Here is a 6,889-nt window from a genome sequence, read left to right as displayed (position 1 = left end):
AAAGGTGTAAAGTTGACTTGAACGGTTCCAAGTTCCCAAAAAACTAGGTGGCGACTCTAATTTGTCTTAATTCGATTCGAAGGAACCTCGAGTCGATTATGCCTAGTGTGGATCCCGCGGACGCAGTTCCCGAGGGCCTTGTCCACAACGTGGCATATTTAAATGTGATGTTGCATATTTTTAATATGGCATGGATTATCAATTTATTATTAAATGATATTAATTTAAATCATTTATCTATAAATTAATTTAATTCAATTATATCTATAATATGAAAGGATGTCATCATTATTCTTAAATTAGTTTTGTATATTAAATATATTTTCTTCCAAAATTTATATAACCCTTAAAAATTTACTTCAAATTTCATAATTTATAATTAATATTGACATTTTAATTGAAATTTTTGTAATAAAACATGTTAATAAATTTCATAATTTATAATTAAAATTGAAATTTTATCGAAATTTTTTTAATAAAACATGTTAAGGAATTAATTAAACCTTTTCATATTATTAAACACTCACCATTATTAACATTTTCCTATTTAATTCATTGTTTTTAAAAATTTTGTAATAAAACATGTTAATAAATTAATTAAACCTCTTCATATTACTGAACACCCACCAATATTAACATTTTCCTATTTAATTTTTCTTAATTAAACATGGTAATAAATTGATTAAAACTCTTCATAATACGTAACATACACCAAATTTATTAAATGTTTTTCCTATTTAATTAATTTTTGTAATATAATATGTTAATAATTTTATTAAAACTCCCTATATTACTCAACACCCATAATCTATACAATATTATGAAAACGGTAACTAAAATGACAGCTATAAATATGACATGACAAATTTTAATATGACATGGCTAATTTTAATGTGACATGGATTATAAATTTATAATTATATGGCATTAATTTAATTCACTTATCAACAAGTAAATATAATTAAATGAAAATGTAGGATTGAAGGGTTCACATCCACATGAAATTTTTAAAATTCAAGAATTTATTAACTTTTACTGATTGTTTGAATATTGACAGCATAACATGGAATTATAATTAAATCTATAAGTAATAATAATAAATCTATGCAATATATATAAAAGGCTAGATAAACCATTAAAATTTATTTCATAGGATATTTTCTGAATCCAATAATTTTTACTGATTATTTAATTATTGACAACATAACATGAAACATATACAATAATATAAAAAAGCTAACATTACGCACATTTTAAGTGATAAGCTAAGTGGCATAACCATGTGATTTCAAAGAAGTCATATTGCAAGTCTTATCATATTTTTTTAAATGATTCCCCTAATATTTATTCCTACAATTTATAAATATTATTAAAAGGGTAAACCTTAAAAGCCACGTAGACAATGCCACCTCGCATTACTAAATGCCACCTTGCATTACCAAAATTTCACGTCACTAATCCTCCTTGTAGTATGACGTGTTTAATTAAGAGGGTAATTCATGTTCGTATAATGATCCATTTAAAACGATACACAAGTTAAAATTTACATAAAAAATAAATTAGCATAACAAACATTAAATTTTGGCCTTTTTAATTTCTAGATAAATTAAAAAACAATTAAAAATCAAAATTTATACTAAATTTTAAATTTCTACGTTTATTCTTAGAATATATTTTAAGTAACAAATAAATATCACATAATTCTAATTTTACGCCGTTTATAAAATAATAAAGAATTTGTAAATATTAAGGGCAAATAATAACATACTTAACATTAAACATTGACATTTTAATTTTAAAAACTACAATTGGTTAAATGAAAAATAAAAATTTACATCACTCTAATTTGAAATTATTTATATGTGCAACTCCTTCTTAAATATTATTGCAATAAACTTGCTCAATTTCGTTAAATTGAATACATATGTAAATCTATAAATATGATTTATAAATAAAAGGGAAGACAAAATATGTACCATTTTTTAGTTCGTAAGATAACTCCCTAAATAATTCTCATGCAATTTTAAAAACTACAATTGGTTAAATGAAAAATAAAAATTTACATCACTCTAATTTGAAATTATTTATATGTGCAACTCCTTCTTAAATATTATTGCAATAAACTTGCTCAATTTCGTTAAATTGAATACATATGTAAATCTATAAATATGATTTATAAATAAAAGGGAAGACAAAATATGTACCATTTTTTAGTTCGTAAGATAACCCCCTAAATAATTCTCATGCAATGTGGATTTTGTTAAAAAAAAAAAAAAAAAAAAAAAGTAAACCTTTTATATTTCATTTCTCATTACTCTATATTCAAGTCTATATTAAATTTGCTAATAATGAAAATGAATGCTCAAAAGTCATAAATCAACATCAACGTAAGTGTACTAAGATTTTAAATTAATAATTTATTTATTTATTTTTAAGTTTCATTGGTTATGAAGTAATCTTCACATTTTTAACCTTCACAATTCACTACAAAAAGAAATAAAACAGGCGACCGATTTTGGCGACTGAAATCAGTCGCTAAACTCAATTTAGCGACTGACTTCAGTCGCCAAATACCAGTCGCAGACCTTGGTCGCTTTTTCTGATTTTAGCGACCAAAGTCAGTCGCTAATTTTAGCGACTGCAATATCAGTCACTAAATGAGGAAATTAGCGACTGCCATTGTAGTCGCCATTTTGGCGACCGACACGGGGTAGTCGCCAAATTAGCGACTGAATATCGGTCGCTAATTTGGCTTTTCAGTCGCTATTTTGGCTGACCCGGCCAAAATCAGGGATGCTCTTTAGCGACTGATTTGCGGTCGCAAAACGGCAAATCAGTCGCTAATGCTACTGACTATTTTCGTGGCTTTTTTCGTTTTCATTGCTAGCCAAATATTTACAACCTGCATACAAACCGAAGTTCAACAACGCCATACATCCCAAACTTCAACACACACAACACCATACAATTCAAATTTCAACCCAACACCACACATTTCAAACATACATTTCCCAAACTTCATTTCATATATTGAAAATAAATGAAAGGTTTACAAGCTAACATATTCTAAAGTTCAAGTCTTACATGCTAAATTAAACTTACTTAACTATTGGGAGGCCAACATCGACTCCACTCCCCCCTCCTGGACCATGCGGATCCATAGGATCGTAGTCGGGTCTAGGTCCGGGGTTACAACTTTGCCACCAATTCTCAAACATTGTTATTTTTTCCTTCATTTGGTGGAGTTGTTCATCAAGTACTTTGTCACGTTCATCACGTTCTCTTAGTTGAGTTTGAAATTGACTAATAACTCCCGGTTGATATGTGTTGCTGGGAATTGTTGAAGTCGATCTCCTACGCGTGTTTTCATAGAAAGCCGGTGTTGAAATTCCGGTACCATACACGTTTCCTTTCTTGAAGCCTTTCACCAACCCAAACCATATGTCATTATACGCCTTTTCTGGATTGGCGGCTTTTGTATGCTCAAATGCATCCTACAATATTAAACAAAACATTATAAGTTAATATGGTAACCAAAATAAGACATTAAAAAAGAGTAAATTAACAAAAATTAAGTGTTACGGAAAACTTACATATAATTCCTTGTCTTTTGGCTTAGTCCAAGTCCTTATCCCTTTGTGGTCAACCCTGGAATGCGTGTCAAGAAACAGTTCCGGTGCCGTCGTAACCGGTTTTGACTTCTTCTTTCCTTTCTAAATGAAAAAAAAACATACATGTTAGAAAATCAACAAAAAATCTAACATAAAACATGTTGAAAACCAAAAAAAGTGTGAAATAATAGACATACTTACACCCAATACACGATCCCAGAACGATCGGGATCCCCCGTAATGAGTAGGCTCGACCACAGCATCTTTTTGTCCTCCTTTTTTTGTTGAGGGATGCTTGTTTAGACCTTTTCTGAAAAGCTTCGGTTTTAGTATGCTTTATTAGGCCTTCAAACTTCTCACCTGCAATTACACATATGAAATCATAACTAATAAGTTACTGATATTATTTATAATATGAGAGAGTATATGCTAATTAATACAAATAAAAAAACAAGTTAATTAAATACCTTTCATGTTCTCTGGCTCCTTCGGGCGCCTGACCGTCTTCCAGATCACGTCCCGATATCGTCGAGTACCGACTTCATTGTACCTTTCACGGACACTCGGTTCTACTGACTCATCCCAAGCAAATGATTGCTACAAAAAAAAGGCGACAAAAATACATATCAGTATAAAATAAAAGTCTAACTTGGTTCTTAAAAAATTTATCAGAATTATTTGGTTTCTAAAACAAAGAACTACGGAAAATATATACCCGAAAGTTATTGAACCACGACTCTTTTTGTGCATCAGAAGCAAAAGTCCACGCTGTAGGAACAGGACCCACGAAATCTGATATCAGTCGCCAAATTGGCGACTACTCAGTTCAGTCGCTAAAAATTTGTCGCCTGTTTTAGTTTTTCTTGTAGTGTTTATGTTGTTTTGTTCTCATTTAGGGGCTATCAAGATTTGTGGAGTTGTGCTATTCATATGTAAATATACTTACATCTTTAGGATTCAATGCCCTATTTCTTACATTATTTAAGGGAAAACTTAAATTAATAATGATAAGGTTAATATTACATAAATCAAATTCCACCATTTTGTTTTTTATTAATCACTCAATGGATTTTTTTTAGGGATAGTTCATTGGAGAAAGAAGACTATTTGAAAAAGAGAAATACTAGAATTGCTTAAACAAATATTCCCTCCATTCCACTCAATACTATGTTATAAACTAGCTACAAAATTGATTAAATGAATGTAAATGACTAATTGTTTTTAGGTTCATAAATAAAATTTATTATTTCAGAAACTTTCAAATGTATGTTTTATTTGGGTATGTGTTTCTTTTTTATTCATCATTTTTCCATTGAAAAATAGCTCTCATAGAATGAATTTGGAGTTGCGAGGATCTCAATCTTATTAACAAGTTGGACAAAAAAATTCTATTGACATAGATAATAGCTAAATGTAAATTATTATCTAATATTTATGCGTACATGTCATATTATCTAATGCATATGTCTTATAACACATAAGAGATTGCAATGAGATTTGTAGTAGGTTATTATTTAACTCATTTTATCATTTATGCAAAAATATAAAATTTAGAATTTTTGACAAATTAGTATAGATATATAGTAAGAGTAACATTTATTAAAGTTCGATCATAACTATGTTACTATATGATTTATAACAATTAAAATATTGAGAAGATAAAAAACTTTATAATTCTATATGTTTTAAGCTCCTTACATTGTGAGATTTATTATTCTCAAAAAAAGAAGGAAAAAAAAAAGAGAAATAATTCAACATTATGCATTATTTGCCCTTTTGTCTTTACTTAGTAACTTTATTTGCCGGAAGACAAAGCGACGTTCAAACTTTTACATAGAAAATTTAGTACAAAATCTATACAATCTAATCAAAAAACAACCTTAAGCATTTAATTTTTTTACATGGTGTCATGAATTACTGGACTCATTGAAAGGTAACTTTTTTTTAAAACCACATGTTTTTAGTATATTAATCAAAATAACAACTAAAATACAAATATAGTTTTGAAAATAAACCAAAATTGTCAAAGAAATAAGGCATTAACCAACTAACTTTTATGTATTTCAAGACTATATTTTTTAAATGGATCAACTAATTGCTCAGACAAATATAAACAATGCGATAAAAATAACAAAACTAAAACAGATAAACCCGTGAATCTCACGGGTCACAAACATAGTTATAATCTTATAAATATCATATTTGTTTTAAACAATTCTCTTAATATTTATTCCTACATTTATAATCTTATAATAAAGGTAATAAAATTTTTATCTCCCTCTACATGAATACCTAATTCAATTCACCATTAACTTTTAACTACACTTTTCATCTTCTTTCTCCATAACTCATTTCTCAAGTTCCTTTATAATGATTCATATTTTTAGTTTATCTTGAAAACTTTCATGAAATTATGGCTTTTTAATTCCTACTTTTTTTTTATCTCTAAATGATAATGTTCATTCCATAAGCATAACAATAGATATGCATTTTTTTTGTATCATCCTGAAGCTAATTTGTTTTTCTCATGTTCTCTTTTAATTTCCATTATAATCATTTACTCTCATTTGATAATGTTTTATTATATTTCGTGGGCATCTGATTTTGGCATAATACTGATTTGTATGTACAATTGATAAATTTCAGGAGGAAAACACATTTGGATATCAATACATGAAAAATGACAACTTACAACTTACAAGTATGTGAATTTTTATGAGTTAGCATGTTTCTCAATGTTTTCCTAGAATTTTTTTTGGGAGATTTCCTATTTTAACCAATACATGACAATAATTTTGGGTCATTATGGTTCTGGATATCGAAAAGACAGCGACTATGGAAATAATTTGGTTATTTATTAAATCCGTATCATGTATCATGTTACGCTCAATTAATTGGTATGTTACCACAGTAATTTAGTTGGCTTATGTATCATTGTATTCTTACTTTCATTAGTGCGTGTTTATTTAGATCTTACTAGACGAACCTATTAGCATTAATACAACACCAAATATCATCATTCGGTACTCACTAAGTCAGTAGCATGAATTTATGTAAAATGATGTACAATAGATTAAGAAAAATGTCTTGATGAAAACATAACTTTAAATGACACCCGTGATTTTTCATTGAAATATTTTACAACTTTATCTTCAAAAGACATTACAAAATCAATATTAATGATTATTTAAATCAAATGATAGTTTAATTATTTATTTGTTTGATTTGCCGAAACTAAATAATTAGTGCATAATTATTATTATTATTATTGGCAAATC

This window comes from Silene latifolia, chromosome 2 (genome assembly GCF_048544455.1).
Source record: "Silene latifolia isolate original U9 population chromosome 2, ASM4854445v1, whole genome shotgun sequence".
Classification (NCBI taxonomy): Eukaryota; Viridiplantae; Streptophyta; class Magnoliopsida; order Caryophyllales; family Caryophyllaceae; genus Silene; species Silene latifolia.
This window is presented reverse-complemented; position numbering follows the sequence as displayed.